Genomic DNA, 19,674 nt, shown 5'->3' on the forward strand with positions numbered 1-19,674 from the left:
TAAATAAGACACTTTCATTGTTTCCATTCAATAAACCGGCAGAAGGAAAAATAATTATAACAATATTACAAACTCTATGGTAAAGCTATAGTTTATATGCAGTTAGAAAAAATGAAAATAATTATTTTTGTTAATGAGAAAAGACTTCAAAGAAACAGTGACATTTAAACTTGGTATTGAGATGAAGGCACAAAAGTAGACTGAGAATAAATTATGAAGATTTTTAAAATATACTATGAAAACTTGGGAGTCAAATAAACTCTTTAAACAAATAGGTGACATAAGCTGATTTGCTTTCCATAGTAATCAATCTGGTCTCAGTTATAGGTGATGCATGTGCACAGATAGAAACTGGGAACAAGGCTTTTGCATAAGTTCAGACAATAGACGATTAGAGGCTCAACAAAAATGGTAGAGATTGAAATGCAGAGGAGAGAAAGATTCAACAGTGATAAGTAATGTTAGAGGCAGAATCTGTACAATTTAGTGAAAAATAAAATATAAGTATTTCAAAGAATAGATAAATAAAATAACAAATATAGGATGAATATACATATAAATGGAAACAACTTTTAGGTGTATTTTTTGGGGCTTTCATCTACAGAGATCCAACAGAAAGTTTTTTTAAAAAAATGCACTGGCTTATTTCACTTAGCATAGCATCCTCAAGATTCATGCGTGTTGTTGCATGTGACAGGTTTTCTTCTTTTATGACTGACTAGTATACTGTTATATGCATACACTAAATTTTCTATGAGATATCTAAAGTAATCAAGCTCACAGAAGCAGAAAGGATGACAGTGGTTGCCAGGGACTGGGAGGAGAGGGAAATAGGGATTTGCTCTTCAATGGGTATAAAATTTCAGTCACGCAAGATAAAATAGTTCTAGGGATATGTTGTAAAACTGTGCTTATAGCTAACAATATGGTACTGTAACCTTAAAATTTTGCTAAATGGGTAGATCTCACGTTATATGTTTTGTTAACCATAATAAAAAATACACTGTATGGTGGAACAATACAGTCACTGTGGTTTGTGGGTTTGTTTGTTACAACACGGAATTTAATAATATATACCACACGAAATAAATACTCTCATTATCCTACTTCTAAGATATATTAATCAATGTCTTAACATAATCAATATTTATTTCTCACTCACTCAAAACTTCATGTAGGCTATGTAGCCCTTGTCTATCTTTTAACTTCTCAATCTGGAACATAGGGTCTCCAAGGTCATTACTGGAAGTTTGTATTAGAATTTTTAAGAGGACCAGTAGTGGAAATGTCTTTCACTGCTTTCATCCCACATCTTGTGTAGGGCCCAAGTACATGGACTCAGTAAAACTGCAAGAAAGGCTGAGAAATAACTTCTTGTGTGTCTAGGAAGAGAAAGTGATAAACTAAGTATAGAGTAACACATCTGTCACATCACAAATAATTACTAATAGTAATCTACTGTATTTAATTCTAGTCACAATTATTTAAAGACTTTCTACATAAAACTACGTGTAAGTGGAATTGTGTTATTTTGTTTTTCGTTTGTACTGCGTAAAACTCTATCATGGTAATTTTTGTGTACAATAGCCCCCATTATCCACGGCTTCTGTTGCCCCTGGTCAACCACGGTTAGTAATATTAAATGGAAAATCCCAGAAGTAAACAACTCATGATTTATTCATTTATTTATTTGTTTATTTTGAGACAGAGTCTCACTGTGACACTCAGGCTGGAGTGCAGTGGCGCAATCTCGGCTCACTGCAACTTCTGCTTCCCGGGTTCAAGCGATTCTTTGCTTCCAGAGTAGTTGGGATTACAGGTGTGAGCCACCATGCCGGGATAATTTTTGTATTTTTAATAGAGACGGGGCTTCACCGTATTGGCCAGGCTGGTCTCGAAATCCTGACCTCAAGTGATCCACCCGCCTCGGCCTCCCAACATACTGGGATTACAGGCGTGACCCACTGTGCCCAGCCAACAGTTCATAAGTTTTAAATTGCATGCTGTTCATCAGAAAGCTCACTGTCTGGCTCCCGCCCCTTAGTCACTTAGTGAATCATTCTTTTGCCCAGCATATCCACGCTGTCCATGCTACCTGCCCACGAGTCACTCAGTAGTCCTCTTGGTGATCAGATTGACAGATTAAGAGAAGAAGAATGGTGAAGACAGTACAATAAAATATTTTGAGAGAGAGAAAAAGACTACATTCATGTAGCTTTCATTGCTGTATATTGCTATAATTATTCTATCTTATCATTAGTTATGGTTAATTTCTTACTGTGTCTAATTTACAAATTAAACTTTTTCAGATATGCATTATATGAAGAAACATAGTGTATGTAGTATACATTAAATTTGGTATTATTTTTGGTTTCAGGCAGCCACTGGGGGGTCTTGAAATGTGTCCCCCATGGCTAAGCAGGGGCTACCATAAAAAATTTTATTGATATACTTCATTTTTAAATGACAACAGTTATCTCTTTCAATGTAATTGGTTTACCTAAAGTTTGAAATGCAGAAAAGATAAGAATCTAGGAAGACCCTAAGATTTTTATTTTGAGTAATCAAGTAGAGAGTTTTGTTATATATTAAAATGGGAAAGGATAGATTGAAAGAAATCGTGAACTCTGTTTTGAACTTGTGATGTTAAGATGCCTATTAGAATGAAAATATTAAGTGGACAGTCCAGGATTTCCATCTGGAATTCAGCCAGTATTTTTTATTCAAATTGACTGATCTAGATTCCACAAATTTGAAATACCACCATACAAATGACGAAATTTCTACATATATGTATAGGTTGGTTCTGCTTTCTATTTTGTTCTATTAAGTCTTTTTTTTCTAGCCCTGTTCATATTCTGATAATTTTATTATTACCATTTTTGGGCATTCTTTATTTTATGATGGTACCTTGCATTTTGTTATTTTCTTTAGAGTGACGTATTTAATGATAAAATGATTTTCAGAACTAATTCCTCAAACTGTTCCCCTTCCAAATAATACATGCAGCATCTTTGAGACTATATTGCCTAATAAAAATCCTTTATATGAATATAAAAATCAAACAGAAGTCCATTTTTAACCTAAGCTCAGTTGAATGGGCTTCTCCTCTTTAAAAACAAATGTCCCCTAAGGCACTGAGTCCTAAATAAAGTTGATGTTCAAAGAGTAGTACAGAAAACTTTTTCAAATACAACTTTCATGTGAATATAACAAAAACTTTCACTTGAATAAAACAAAAGAAAAACACTGAAAAATAAACACAGCTGGTAAAAATAACTGAAATATTTAAAAAACATTGTATTTTAAATTGTAACATTTCATCTTTCTAAGCCAATAGTGTCATTTAATGAAGTGTTAGTTATGATTCTGTAGTGTACGTTATTTATTGCTTACTAAGCATCCACTTTCCCATCCTATGTCCTTACAGAATTTCAAAATTCATTCAGATTTGCATTCTTCTTCACTCTGTTGTGTGTTTCACAGAAGAAGCCCACAACCCCATAAGTACGCTATTCTCTTTGCCTGTGCCTGTTTTGCCATGAGCATGTGGCACAGTTATGAACAAACACACGTTAGAAGAAGTTGTTTACAGGGTTCAGATAAGACTATATAAACACAACATTTCTTCTTCCTTTGGAGATTTTTTAAAAATTGAATTGATGCCTTGATGTGTCTGAAACTCCTAGAACTATTATGGTAACTCTGGCATACAGAAAATGACAACATACAAAATATACACCTGAGGTTTTGATGATATTTTAAAATCAGAAATAACTTATAATGGTAAGGACCTACCTCCCAACATCTAAATAATATGAGGAAATTTTGTTCTCTATTTTCTTTTATTTGCAGCTGAAATTGTTCTCTTTGTTTGTTTGGCTGAGCACAGGGGACTTTATTGATGGTACATGACAAGGTGAGGCTCCCTAGGCCCCTCCCTCTTCAAGGGGTCTGCATGGAAACTGTGAGGAGGGGAGATTCTCAGTGTGGTGGGGGACTGAATGTGGCAGGGACTCCCCAGCAGCTGAGGGCCTCTTTTTGTATCTTGTGCTCTCCCTGGGGCTGGTGGTCTGGGGGTCTTACTCTTTGGAGGTCAAGTGGACCATGAGGTCTATCACCCTGTTGCTGTTGCCAAATTCATTGTCACACCAGGAAATAAGCTTGACAAAGTGGTTGTTGAGGGCAATGTCAGCTCCAGCATTGAAAGCAGAAGAGTGGGTGTTGCTGTTGAATTCGGAGGAGACAACCTGGTGCTCAGTGTAGCCCAGGATGCCCTTGAGCGGGCCCTCTGATGCCTGCCCCACCACCTTCTCGATGCCATCATATTTGGCAGTTTTTTCCAAACAGCAGGTCAGGTCCACGACTGACAGGTTGGCAGTAGAGACACAGAAGGCCATGCCAGTGAGCTTCCCATTCAGCTCAGGGTGACCTTGCCCATGTTCTTGACAGTGCCAGTAGATGCAGGGATGATGTTCTTTAGAGCTCCACGGCCTTCATGCCACAGTTTCCTGGAATGGCCATCCACAGTCTTTTGGGTGGCAGTGACTACATGAAATGTGGTCATGAGTCCCTCCACAATGACAGTTGTCATGGATGACCTTGGCCAGGGGTGCTAAGCAGTTGGTGGTACAGGAGGTATTGCTGACAATCTTGAGGCTGTTGTCATACTTCTCATAGTTCACGCCCATCACAAACACGGGGTCATCACTAGAGGCGGCAGAGATGATGACCTTTTTGGCTCCCCCTGCAAATGAGCCCCAGCCTTCTCCATGGTGGTGAAGACACTGGTGGACTCCACAACACATTTAGTGCCAACATCACCCCATTGGATTTTGGTAGGATCTTGGTCCTGGAAGATGATGATGGGATTTCCATTGATGACGAGCTTTCCATTCTCAGCCTTGACTGTACCATGGAATTTGCCATGGGTGGAATCATACTAGATCATGTAGACTATGTTGTTGAGGTCAATGAAGGGGTCATTGATGGTGACAATATCCACTTTACCAGAATTAAAAGCAGCCCTAGTGACCGGGTGCCCAATATAGTCCAATCCGTTGACTCTGGCCTTCACCTTCACCATGGTGTCTCAGGGAAGAGGCTGGTGGTGCATGAGAAGATGCAGCTGTCTGTCGAACCAGAAGAGCAGAGAGCCTGAAATTGTTCTTAATGATTACAAGTACAAACCAAAATGCCTTAAATGATTTTAAAAGCTTTCTTGAATTATTAACAGTTCATTTCACCTAGGGGGCAGTGATGAGCTGGGGAAAAAAATGACCACATTGGTACAGTATACTGAAGTGCAGGTTGCCACTCTCACTCTTGCAAATAATTTTAATTGCTCTCCTAAATTGTCTGTCTTGGAAAAAAATTTTGAGTTGAATAAATTTCCAAATATTCATGTTTCTCTAGCAACTCACCAACAGCAATTCCAAATTGGTTGATTATATGTTGACATTCATTAAAATATTAGAGGAAAATTAAACATTTAAAATTTGGTAATTTGATATTTTTTACACCTGATGTGGTGTTGGCCTTCAATTTTTCACAACTGCTTAAACTAACTGCAGTCGATTCTCATTATTCACAGAGTCCATATTTGTAAATTCCCCTATGAGCTGAAACTTATTTGTAATCCTGAAATTAATACTTGAGGTGCTTTTGCCATCATTTGTGAACATTCACAGAGCAGCAAAAAATTTGATTTGCCTGATATACAACACCTAAGGTAGAACAAGGTAACTTTCTGTCTTCTTGTTTCAATTCTCATATCCTAATCAGTGACATTTCTGAGCTCTCTTTGTGCAGTGTTCTTTGCACTATTTGCTTTTTACTAGTGACTTTACACCTTCAAATGCTTCTCCCCCTCAGCCTAGTGCTGAATTGCTTTCTAGTACTCCTGAGTGCAAGAAGACTGTGATCTGCTACATGGAGAAATCAGTTGTATTAGATGATCTCTGTTCAAGCACAAATGATAGTGTATTGGCTGTGAGTTCAATGTTAATGAATCAACAATAATTATTAAATAAGTCGTCTTTAGACTGAAGCACTCATAAAACAATGTTATGTGTTGATTGGTTGATGAAAATGTGTAGCCAGAGTGCACAGGACACTAACCCTGTATTTTCCATAGGGGCTTAGTATTCTCTAAGTCAGTGTTTTTGGTGAATTTATAGAACATAACTACTATGAATAGTGAAATTCACCTGCATGTGTGTATATATGATTTCGCATAATATTTATATACTGTGTATATATTATATTTTACATCTATATAAATAAATATACATAAATTTATCCTTTTAATAAATTAAGTTACATTTTGGACAAATATTGATGTTAGTTTCTAGTAAAGTTTTCTATCTTACATAGCTTTTTTCTATTTTTCATTTGGAGTTTTGATTAAACTACTATAATTCTATGGTGTTTCTAGTCTAATTTATTACTGTACCGATTTACATATAAAGATATTCTGAAATTGTAACACATTTGAATTCTTAGAGTAAACAATACTTGGAAATACACAGAATATATTTTACATAAATATTCATCAAAATATAAACGGCAAGCAGAAATATATGCAGATTATTACGCCACTGTATTAATTAATTACAATTTTCTTTACAAAAAACACAAAATCAATATTCAGAAGAATAAGCAATATTAGTGAGACAACCAAAAGCCTCTGACATGCCCCTTCCCAGACACTACTCTACACCCAAAGTAGCTACAATATTGTCATTTAAGACCACAGCTTGTGTTTACATTTATATAAATAAAATCACAGGGTATAAACATAAACTTTTAATGCATTTTTTGTTGAGAATTATGTTCTGGAGATTCATGCATATAGTTGCATATATTTTGTGTTTTTTAAATTGTAGCTCATCAGGAAATTCTTGAATCTTCTCTATCAGATACATAAGGGAAAGTTACCCAATTATCCATTTCATTCTCTTATGTAACATTAAATCAAATTTAATGAGAATGAATCTTAGTCCACAGATTCAGTTGAGCAAGAACAGCAGCATTAACAAGTAAAATTTTATTTAACTCAAGTTCTAAATTAGTGCTCTCATTCTTCCTTGTCCTGTTTTATTGCATTATCCTAAGATAATTCAGCACATTACTAATGAGGAAAGGCTACATCTGAGCTTTAGTCACAGATCAACAAAGGTTGTGGCTCGAATGCCCATTATCCCTGTTCTATCTTATTCCTGTGCTCATAACCACTTATAGTTTGAAAATAACCTACTAGTTCTGTGTCATGATTAGGGCACAGGAGGAGTTTTCTCTGACACTACCTATAATCCTCCATGTTCAATTGTGTTACATAGGAATTTCCCTTCTGACCTCAACAATCTCTCACAGTGATGCTAAGCACAACATACGCTACCTTTATCATGTGTTTTCAAGATATTGTGCTCTTACATCTCCTTCATTTTATCACTCTGCACACATTTTGAGGTCCTTTTGAACTTAGACATTTTGCTGGGAAAAGTCAGCAAGACATGAAGGCAACTTCATTTTGCTCTCCCACATGCTTCCTCTTAGATAACGAATTAGAGAACAATCTATGAATTTAAATGTGTGGATAAAATAAGTAATTAAATATTGTTAATAAGCATACATATTTTAAATCTTGAATTTTTTCTTATTAGCCCACTAAATTTTACTGAAGATACAGAAATAGGATAAAGACAAAAATTAATTGTGAGAAAAAAGCATACAAACTTACCAATGCTTTAAATCCAGGTGTGGAGACAACCTTTTGATAGCTTCTGGTGAACTTCCTGAGAAACGATGTTTCATCTGGGGTAAAGAGACTGGACTGAAGAGATGTGAAGGTACTTTCTCACTCCAAACTCTGATTATTCCAAATATTAAATATTATTGCACCATCTGAATTATCAAAGTTCTCCAAATCCAAAACATTCTAGTAGATTCAATTGCTTCTTCTGAGAGTATATGTATTGGTTTTATAAAAGGTTAAGAGGAAAAAAAGAATCAGAGTAGATTTAAGCTAATGCTGTCATGTAGAACAGAATGCTGAGGTTCAAAAAGGGTGAATGACAAAACTGAGTCTAAAATATTAGCATCAACGGTATGGCTTTTTATATATTGACTTCCGTTTTGCTCTAAGGCAAAGCATTTTGAAATTATATTAATTGTGTGTAAGTTAACCTTTGAAGAATGTATTCTTAATTCTATATGTATTTTTTAAATCATGTTATATTATCTGAAGCTGAAAAACTTATTCTCAAATAGTTGAAACTTATTTCTCACAGGTAGAAATCCATTCATTTAATTAATAAAATATTGAATAATTATTAATAGTTAATAAGTTAAAAATATGTGGCTATTATTATAAATATATCAGTTTAATACTATAACCCTAAATAATTTATCTCCTGAAATTCTAAAAATATTTTTAGAAACAAAAAGAGTATCATATCTTAACTTCTTTATATCTCAGTTATCACATTTCTTAGGAAACCACATTATAAATATGCAATTTTAAAACTAACTTCCCTTAAGATACATATGTAAATGATATGGTTGCTAATCAAATCAGACTTCATCCATTATTTCTTGTTGCATAACAATTTAAAGCATAATTTTGTTTTATATATCAACAACATTTTCATTCTGGGAAATAGCTTCATAATATATACTAAGACCATATAAAATGAATTATTATTGCAACTAAGCGTGCACTGTGAAATGGCTTAGCAAAACAATAGCTTGCATACCATATTCTTGTCCTGCTTAACAACTGCAATAAAATAGAAATGATAAGGCCATAAAGAACAGTGTAGAATTAGAAACAGTAATCACTGTGCATTACATTGCCATTTGATATGATGAACTGTAGCTTGCTGACTGTAATCTTAATGAGGATTACAGTAGAGATATTAAAATATATATGTGGCCTTCTATTAACAATAAGACACTCAAATGTATTTTTTTGCATCTATATTTCCATGCTACATTGTAAAGGCTGTTATTTTAATTAACAGGACTTTGAAAATCCATTTGATTAGAAATTTGAATGCCAAGTTAAACCATCAATAAAATTAATCAGAAACAACATACTGAGCAAATGCAGAAAATTTCAATGGTTTTCAATTTGTATTGTGAAGGCAAATTAAATTTAACTGAAAAGATGTATCATCTTGTACTGACATTCAGAAAACTATCCAAGACTTAGCCATTGGCTCACCAGCTGGATAACTTGCTTTTATGAGCATCTATTCTCACAAGATGAGCAGGACATGTAGTTGTGTTTAAAAACTCAAGCAATCATATAATTAGTGCTATATATTTTCTGCCTTGCTATCAAAGAATCTAAATGTATCTTATTATTTAGGACTCTTTCAGTTAAATGTGTCAGAGATCCTAATCTAACTAGGGCTAAAGTTTGAAGGAAAGGGATTGGGTTTTTGAAGGAAAGGGGTTGAGTTTCTCTTATTCTGTAGACTGCTTATTGATAATTTATTTTGCTGTGCAGAAGTTCTTTAGTTTAATAAGGTCCCTGTGTTAGTTGGCTTTGTGTCACTATAAAGACATACTTAAGGGTGGATAATTTATAAAGAAAAGAGGATTAACTGGCTCATGATTCTACAAGCTATACAAGAAGAAGCATGGTTCCAGAATCTGCTCAGCTTCTGCTGAGGGCTCAGGAAGCTTTCAATCGTGGTGAAAAGTGAAGAAGGGGCAGGATTGTCACACCGTGAGAGTGAAAGGAAGAGAGAGAAGGAAGAGATGTTATACATTTTAAAACAACCAGATCATGCATGAACTAACAGAACAAGAATTCACTCATCATCAAGGGGATAGTGCTAAGCTTCTCAGGAGGCATCCATGCCCATGACAATACCTGCCACTAGGCTCCACCTTAAACATTGGGGATTATATTTCAACATGAAATTTTGAGGAGACAAACATCCCAACAATATTAGTTCCACTTGTTAATATTTGTCTCTATTGGAATTGCTTTTGGGGATGCAGCCCCCCAATTTTTTGCATACAAGGATGTGAAGAAGGGTATTGCCTAGGTTTTCTTCTAGGATTCTTATTGTTTGAGGTCTTACATTTAAATCTTTAATCCATCCTGAGTTAATTTCTGTATATGGTGAAAGGTAGGAGTCCAGTGTCATTCTTCAGCTTGTGGCTATCCAGTTATTCCAGCAACATTGATTGAATAGGGGGTCCTTTCTCCATTTCTTGCTTTTCTCAGCTTTGTTAAATAGCAGATGGTTGCAGGTTTGTAGCTTTATTTCTAGGTTCTCCATTATGTTCTATTGGTCTATGTGTCTGTTTTTGTACCAGTACCAAGCTGTATTGGTTAGCGTAGCCTTATAGCATAGCTTGAAGTCAGGTAGTGTGATACTTCTCTGGCTTTGTTCTCTTGGGTTAGGATTCCTTCAGCTATCTGGGTTCTCTTTTGGTTTATATGAATTTTAGAATAGATTTTTCTAATTCTGTGAAAAATGTCATGGTAGTTCGATAGGAATAGCATGGAATCTGTAAATTAGTTTAGGCAGTATGGCCATTTTAACAACATTGATTTCTTTAACCCATGAGTATGAAATGCTTTTCCCTTTATTTTTGTCATCTCTGATTTCTTTGAGCATTGATTTGTAATTCTCTGTGTAGAAATCTTTCACCTATTGGGCTATCTGTATTCCTAGGTATTTATTTTTTATTTATGATTATTATAAATTGGATTGTGTACTTGATTTGGCTCTCAGATTGAACATTATTGGTATAGAAATATTACTAATTTTTGTACATACATTTTGTATCCTGGAACTTTACTGAAGTCATCCACCAGTTCTAGAAGCCTTTTGGTAGAGTCTTTAGGGTTTTCTAGGTATAGAATCATATCGTCAGTGAAGAGAGATAGGTTGATATATTCTTTTCATTTTTGGATGCCTTTTCTTTCTTCCTCTTGTCTGATTGCTCTGGCTTGGATTTCCAGGACTATGTTGATAGGAGTAGTTGGAATTGATATCCTTGCCTTGTTCTGATTCTCAAGAGAATGCTTCCAGCTTTCACTCATTCAGTATGATACTGGCTATGGGTTTGTCATAGATAGCTCTTATCATTTTGAGGTTATGATAGCTCTTATTATTTTGAGGTATGCCCCTTTGATGCCTAGTTTCTTGAGGGTTTTGTCATAAATGTATATTAAATTGTATTGAAAGATTTTTCTGCATCCATTGAGATGATCATATATTTGTTTTCAATTGTTTATGTGGTGAATCACATTTATTGATTTGTGTATGTTGAACCTGCCTTGCATTTCATGAATAAAGCCCACTTGATTGTGGTTTATTATCTTTTTGATGTGGTGTTGGATTAAGTTTGATAGTATTTTGTTGAGGATTTTTGATCCTGTGTTCACAAGGGATATTGATCTGAAGTTTTAGTGTTCTGTTATGTTGTAGCCAGATTTTGGTATCAGGCTGATTTTGGCCTCATAGAGTCAGGGGGGAGCCTCCCTCTTCAATTTTCTGAAGTTTTTTCAGTAGGAGTAGTATCTAGGTATCTAGATAGTTTGCTGGGTAAAATGGTACAACTATTTTTAGTTCTTTGACAAATATCCATACTGTTTTCCATACAGACAATACTAATTTAGATTCCCACCAACAGTGTATAGGCATTCCTTGTTCCTCATAGCCTCACTAGCATCTGCTATTTTCTAACTTTTTATAGAATAGCCATTGTGACTGGTGTAATACTGTATCACACTGTGGTTTTCATTTGCATTTCTGTGATGATGAGTGATGTGGAGCATTTTTTCATATGTTTGTTGGTCACTTGTATGTCTTATTTTGAGAAATGTCTATTTATGGCGTTTGGCCACTTTTTAATAGGTTTATTTGATTTTCTTTTCTGGAGTTGTTTGAATTTATCCTAGATTCTGGATATTTGTACTTTCTCAGATGCATGGTTTGCAAGTATTCACTTTCATTCTGGAGGTTGTCTATTTACTATGTTAATTATTTCTTTTGATGGGCAGATATTGTCTAGTTTAATTAGATGTGCAGAAACTTTTTGATTTGATTAAGTCCAATTTGTCTATTTTTATTTTTGTTGCATTTGCTTTTGCGATCTTAGTCATAAAGTTGTTGCCTAGGCCAATGTCCTGAAGAGTGTTTTCTAGGTTTCCTTTGGGGATTTTTACAGTTTCAGGTCTTACATTTAAGCCTTTAATCCACTGTGAGTTAATTCTGCATATGGTAAGAATTAGAGATCCAGTTTAATTCTGCCACACATGGCTATTCAGTTTTCCCAGCACCGTTTACTACATATGGTATCCTTTCCCACTGTACATTTTTTTTTTTTTTGATGAAAGTCAGTTGGTTGTAGGTATGTGGCTTTATTTCTGGATTCTCTATTCTGTTACATTGATCTATGTGTCTATGCTCATATCAGTACAATGCTGTTTTGGTTACAATAGCCTTGTAATATAATTTAAAGTTAGCTAACGTGATGCATCCAGCTTTGTTCTTTTTGCTTATGATTTCTCTGGCTCTTTACGTTCTTTTTTGGTTCCATATGAATTTTAGGATTTTTTTTTTCTAATTCTATGAACAATAGCATTGGTAATTTGACAGGAATTGCCTTGAATCTGTAAATTGCTTTAAGCAGTATGGTCATTTTAATAATATATCCTTTTAAAAAGTGAGCGTGGGATGTTTTTTTCATTTGTGTCATCTACAATTTCAGCAGTGCTTTGTGGTACACATTGAAGAGCTCTTTCATTTCCTTGGTTAAATGTATTCCTATGCATTTTATTTTGTGGCTATTATAAATAGGATTGAGTTTTTTTATTATACTCTAGTTCTAGGATACATGTGCAGAATGTGCAGGTTTGTTACATAAGCATACACATGCTGTGGTGGTTTGCTACACCCACCAACCAGCCATCTACATTAGGTATTTCTCCTAATGCTATCCCTCCCTTAGCCCCCCACCCCTGACAGGCTCTGGTGTGTGATGTTCCCTTCCTCGTGTCCATGTGTTCTCATTGTTAAACTCCCACTTATGAGTGAGAACATGCGGTGTTTGGTTTTCTGTTGCTGTGTTAGTTTGCTGAGAATGATGTTTCTAGCTTCATCCCTGTCCCTGCAAAGGTCATGAACTCATCCTTTTTTATGGCTGCACAGTATTCCCTGGTGTATATATGCCACATTTTCTTTATCCAGTCTATCATTGATGGGCATTTGGGTTGGTTCCAAGTATTTGCTATTGTGAACAGTGCTGCAATAAACATACGTGTGCATGTGTCTTTATAGTAGAATGATTTATAATCCTTTGGGTATATACCTAGTAATGGGATTGCTGGGTCAAATGGTATTTCTGGTTCTAGATCCCTAAGGAATCACCACACTGGTTTCCACAATGGTTGAACTAATTTACACTCCCACCAACAGTGTAACAGCATTTCCATAGTTAGGGTTGAGTTCTTGATTTTGTTCTCAGCTTTAATGATCTTGTTTTATGAAAATGCCACTGATTTTTATATGTTGATTTTGTACCCTGAAGTCATCATTTTCAAGTTTAGGAGTCTTTTGGAGGAGTGCTTAGGGTTTTCTAGGTATAAGATTATGTCATCTGTAGAAAGAGATAACCTTATGTCATCTTTTCCAACTTTGATGCCTTTTGTTTCTTTCTCTTGACTGTTCGCAATGGCTAGGACTTCCAATACCACATCGAATAGGAGTAGTGAAAATGGGTATTTTGTCTTGTTCTAGTTCTGGGAAATGCTTCAACTTTTCCCTATTTAGTGTGATGTTTGTTGTGGCTGCTTTTGCTGTATCCCAGGTGTTTTGGTATGTTGTGCCTGTAGTGCAACTCATTAACTTTTTTTTATTTCTGCCTTAATATTGTCATTTACTCAAAGATCATTCAGCAGCAAGTTGCTTAGTTTTCATAAATAAATAAATTTGAATAGCTTTTTTTTTTGAAACAAATCCTCACGCTGTCATCCAGGCTGTAATGCAGTGGCATGATCTTAGCTCACTGCAGCCTCAATCTTCTGTGCTCAACTGATCCTCTGGCCTCAGCTTCGCAAGTAGTTGGGACTACAGTCATGTGCCACCATGCCCAGCTAACTGTTTTTAAATTTTCTTGTACAAAAAAATACAAAATGATGGGGTCTTGCTAGTCTAAAACCCCTGGCCACAAGTGATCCTCTCAGCTCAGCCTCCCAAACAACTGTGATTATAGGCATGAGTCACCATGCTCAGCCACATTTGTGGAGTTTTGAGAGTTTTTCTTGGCATTGATTTCTAACTTTATATCACTATGGTCCAAAGAGATACTTAATACAATTTCATTTTTTTTTAATTTATTGAAACTTGCCTTATGGCCAAACATAGTATCTATTTGGGAGAATGTTCCATGCACAGATGAGAAAAGTGTATATTCTAAAGTTTTTGAGTAGAATGAATGGTAAATGTCTGTTAGGTACATTTTGTCTAGAATCTAGTATAATTCCAGTTTCTTTGTTGATTTTCTGCCTTGTTGATCTGTCTAGTGCTGTTACTAGTGTGTTGAAGTCTTTTGCTATTATTGCATTGCTGTTTATCTCTTTTCTTAGGTCTAGTAGTATTTGTTTTAAGAATATGGGTGCTCCTGTGTTGCATGCATATATATTTTTAGGATAGTAATATCTTGTTGAATTGAAATTGTCATTATTGTATATTGACTTGCTTGTCTGAACTCAACCTCCAGGCTAACAGTTGGCTCTGATAGCCAAGAGCTGCCTGTGGCACAATCAGATGGGTATGAGCTTGATCTTTCTTTAATAAGATGTGCTCTCTGGTGCTTCAGGTGATGGGTTGGTCTGTAGAATGCCCAGTGACCTGAGTTCCCTGTTCAGTCCACTGTCAGGAGGACAAAGCTGGGCAGAGTCATACCAGTGAGTTTTCCCATAAATGTCCCAATGACAAGTGTAGGCACCAGTCCTCTTAGGGGTGGCTGGGGGAAATCCTGGTGAAATATGCTGAGGTCACCTCGGAAGGAGGAAGGCAGCACCGATTCCACTTTTTCTAAAAACGTTTTTGTGTAAAGCAATTTCTCTTTCCTCTGAAACACCTATGGAATTTGAATATCTCTAATACCTTTAGTTACACTGTAGTCCTTAACATCATCTCCACTAATTCTACAATCTTCATAATCATTCAGGACTTGAACAACTGCCTGTATTACTTATGATGTAGCTCCCTATATAAGGCCTTGAATATTCAATACAAGATTGATGAATCAACGAAAGCATTAACCAACTGAAACATTGATATTTGTAAGATGGTATTATTCTTTATATATTCTTACTATGTGGCATTGTGGTTAACTTTTTTTTTTTTTTTGAGACGGAGTCTCGCTCTGTCACCCAGGCTGGAGGGCAGTGGTACGATCTCAGCTCACTGCAAGCCTTGCCTCCCAGGTTCACACCATTCTCCTGCCTTGGCCTCCTGAGCAGCTGGGACTACAGCTGCCTGCCACCACGCCTGGCTAATTTTTTGTATTTTTAGTAGAGACAGGGTTTCACCGTGTTCGCCAGGATGGTCTCAATCTCCTGACCTCGTGATCTGCCTACCTCGGCCTCCCAAAGTGCTAGGATTACAGGCATGAGCCACGGCGCCTGGCCTTGTCATTAGCTTTTTTAAATCAACATTTTATTCTTTTAAAATATCACACGAAATTTAGAAGTCTGCTTCTCTCTGCAATTAGTTCAGTACTTTACTTTTTACCTTTTAGCCTCTTACCTGACCCATCGATCCTGCTGTAATCAGATTTAAGTCTTCTCTGGCTACAGATCCCAATATACACTAAATGTTAACATCTCACAGGTATTCAGCAACTTCAGACAACATATTAAAATGACAAAACACAATCATTTTTGTCTACATTCTAAAATTCACTTGATATAATTGAATTGTAGAAATAAAGGTGAAAACACATTCAGTACATGTTACATCAAAGAAATGTAGATAAATATAATGAGTATTTGACAGTACTTTCAAGGAAACCTTAGCATGATTCAGAGAAAATGTTTACTATTTGGACGTAGTGACCTAAATGAAATGCTCGCTTTTTTGATGCCTGCTCTTTATCCTATGTCATGTCACCATTGTTATCAGAACGGCACTTATTTATTGCTCATCCAGAAAAAGATACAATTAACATTGACAACTTAAAATATATGTCCTTCTATTTTGCACAGTAAATTTTGCAAAATATGCATTACTCCTTTTATGCCAATGGTTTCTGAACTCAAACTAGTAATCTGTCATTTTAATGACATTTGAGCTGTCAAAATAATAAGCATTTAATATAAATATTGAAGCTGCTGCTAGAACCCTAAAACAAAGGATTGCTGTAGCAGAATAATTTTCAAAACTCAGATAATAGACATAATAACATACACAGACCAAAAAACAACATTTGAAATTTTTTTCTTGGAAAACAGGGAGGATGTATACATATATGTAAAACAATATTTTCACAGGATAAATCCAAGGTTGATAGTCATAAAGAAGGCTATGTAAACATTACTTTTATTAAAATCGAGGCTTTAGATGTTAAAGGTGAAAAATAAAGTATCATATAATTTATGACCATAATGCAATATCACATAAAAGCTGTGTATGAAAGATAAAATTATTGTGTAAAAAGAACTAATTAAAATTTTATTTTACCAAGTTTAAACTGAGATACCAATTTAGTCTTCACTAATTTACTGGTTTTTTATTTATTTCACTGCAAAAGGGGTTAAAAATCCCTACATTGCTCCTTCATAGAAAGATTGTACATGCCCAACTCAATATATAGGGAAATGTTTTTAGGCTGTATAAAAGCAAGATACTAATTTTTATTTCTCAGATAGCAAATATATATATATAGCTACAATAATTCAGTAGCAATTTCAAGAATTAAAATTTAAGCATAGCTATCTATAGCTTATTTTGCTTATTTTCTTTCAAGTAGTCAGGTAATTTTACAAATAGCATATTTTTCCTAATAATTTGCATTAATTGAAAGAATTTTGAATAACATTTGTAGTATTGTTACATTCTATTGTTGTCTAACATATTTCTGATCATGTGAAATCTAACATAGAATATGCAAATCAATTAAATCTAAAATTTCTGTATTTACTGTGAGTAAACAAAAAATATTTCTCTGAAAATTTTTACAGTGCTTACTGAATGAGTACTATTTTCATTAAAATAAAATCAGTTTTCTGCTGCTGTGTGTAGCAGAGAAACTGGTAATAGGCTAGATCTGCTATAAACAAGTGAGAAACTGGATAAACCACTTTCCGATATTATACAAGAGACATTGAATGATGGGAGCCATTGACGAAACAGAAAGTTACATGGTGAGCCCGCGGATAATTTCAACTTTTAAAGGTTTATTTTATTGTTAATTAACACATAATAATGGTAAAAGCTTATAGAGTATGTCGTGATATTTCTAACATGTATACATTGTATAATGATAGAGTCAGGTTAATTAGGTTATCAATTACCTCAAATATTTATCATTTCTTTGTGGTAAGACCATTCAAAATCTTCTCTTCTAGATATTTTGAAATGTACAATATAATATTTGAACTATAATCACCCTACTATGTAATACAATACCAGGTCTTATTATTCCTATCTATCGTAATTTTTCACCCTTGACCAATTCTGGTGACCACTTACACTACTTTCTATTTCATTGGAACCAGATTTTTAAGTTTTGCAGCTGTGTGAGATTATGTGGTGTTTGTCTCTCTGTGCTGCCTTATTTCACTTAGGTTAATGTCCTCTGAGTTTATCCAGGTTGCTGCAAATGACAAGATTTTATTCCTTTTTGTGGCTGAACAGTGTTTCATTGTGTGTGTATATACATATACATATGTATGTGTGTATATATATATATATTTCTATGCATTCATTCATTGATGGACAATTAGGTTGCTCCATAGCTTGGCTATTGTGAATAGTGCTGCAATAAACATGGAAGTCCAGATATCTCTTTGACATAATGATTTCATCTCTTTTGGATAAACACACAGTAATAGGATTTCAGGATCCATATGGTAGTTCTACTTTTAATTTTTTGAAAATCACCATACTGTTTCTCATAATGGAAGTAATAATTTACATTCCTACCAATAGTATATGAGTTATTATATCTCCACGTTCATACCAGCACTTGTTATTTTTTTGTCTTTTTAAATCTGAATAATAGACATTTGGACAGATGTGAAGGGATATTTGGTTGTGGTTTTGAAATTTATCTCCCTGATGATTAGCGACTGATATGGTTTGGGTCTTTGTCCCCACCTAAATCTCATCTTGAATTGTGATAATCCCCACATGTCAAGGGCAGGACAAAGTGGAGATGATTGAATTATGGGGATGGTTACCCCACTCTCCCCATGCTGTTTTCGTGATAGTGAGTGAATTCCAACAAGATCTGATGGTTTTACAAGGGGCTTCCCCCTTTGCTCAGCACCGCACTCTTCTGCTGCCTTGTGAAAAAGGACCGATTTGATTCCCCTTCCACCATTATTGTAAGTTTCCTGAGGCCTCGCCCGGCAGGTGGAACTGCAAGTCAATTATAACCCTCTTTCCCTTGTAAATTACCCAGTCTTAGGTATAGCAGCATGAGAATCAACTAATACAGTGATGCTAACCATTTTTTCATAAACTTGCTGCTCATTTGCATGTCTGCTTTTGAGAAATGTCTATTTATTTTGCCTATTTTAAAATCAGAGTGTTTGTTTGCAATTGATTTGTTTGAATTCCTATATATTCTAGATATTAACCTCCTGTAAGATGCATAATTTGCAAATATTTTCTCCCATTTTATAGGTTGTCATTAACTCTGTTGATGTTTTCTTTGTTGTGTACAAGCTGTTTAGTTTTATATAATCTTATTTCCTTAGTTTTGCTTTCTTTGCCTGTGCTTTTGAGTTATTATACAAATATTCTTGGCCAGACCAATTACGTGAAGCACTTTTCACATGTTTTCTTCCAATAGTTTTATAGTTTTTGCATCTTATATTTAAGTATTTAATTCATTTTGAGTTGACTTAAGTATATTTTGGGAGATAGGGGCTTGTTTCATTCTTCTGCATGAGAATATCCAGTTTTCATAGCACCATTTATTGAAGAGACTGTTTTTACTCCAATGTGTATTTTTGTTGCCTCTTTCAAAAATCAATTGGTTGTATGAGTATGGATTGATTTCTGGGTTCCCCATTCTGTTCCATTGGTCTATATGACTATTTTGCTGATGCCATGCTGTTTTGGTTACTATGGCTTTGTAATATGTTTTGAAGTCAGATAGTGTGACACCACAAGTTTTGTTCTTTTTGCTCAATATAGCTTTGGTTATCTGGGGTCTTCTGTGGTTCCACAGAAACTTTAGAATTTTTTTTTCTATTTCTGCAAAAAATGTCATTGGTATTTTGATGGGGATTTAACTGAATCTGTAGTTGGCTTTGACTAGTGTGGAGATTTTAACAATATTCCTTCTTCCAAACCATGAAGAAATAATATCTTCTCACTTATTTATATAGTCTACATTTTCTTTCATCAATACTCAGCTTTCATTGTATATATCATTTACTACCTTGGTTAAATTTATTCACAGGTA

The 19,674-nt window shown here is 34.9% G+C and overlaps 1 pseudogene; it reads right to left on the minus strand.

Moving 5' to 3' along the window:
- Positions 1–3,349: 3,349 nt before the first annotated feature.
- On the minus strand, positions 3,350–5,104 carry LOC466078 (glyceraldehyde-3-phosphate dehydrogenase-like; annotated as a pseudogene).
- Between the last annotated feature and the right edge of the window lie 14,570 nt (positions 5,105–19,674).

The sequence above is a fragment of the Pan troglodytes genome, chromosome 8 (genome assembly GCF_028858775.2).
Source record: "Pan troglodytes isolate AG18354 chromosome 8, NHGRI_mPanTro3-v2.0_pri, whole genome shotgun sequence".
Classification (NCBI taxonomy): domain Eukaryota; kingdom Metazoa; phylum Chordata; class Mammalia; order Primates; family Hominidae; genus Pan; species Pan troglodytes.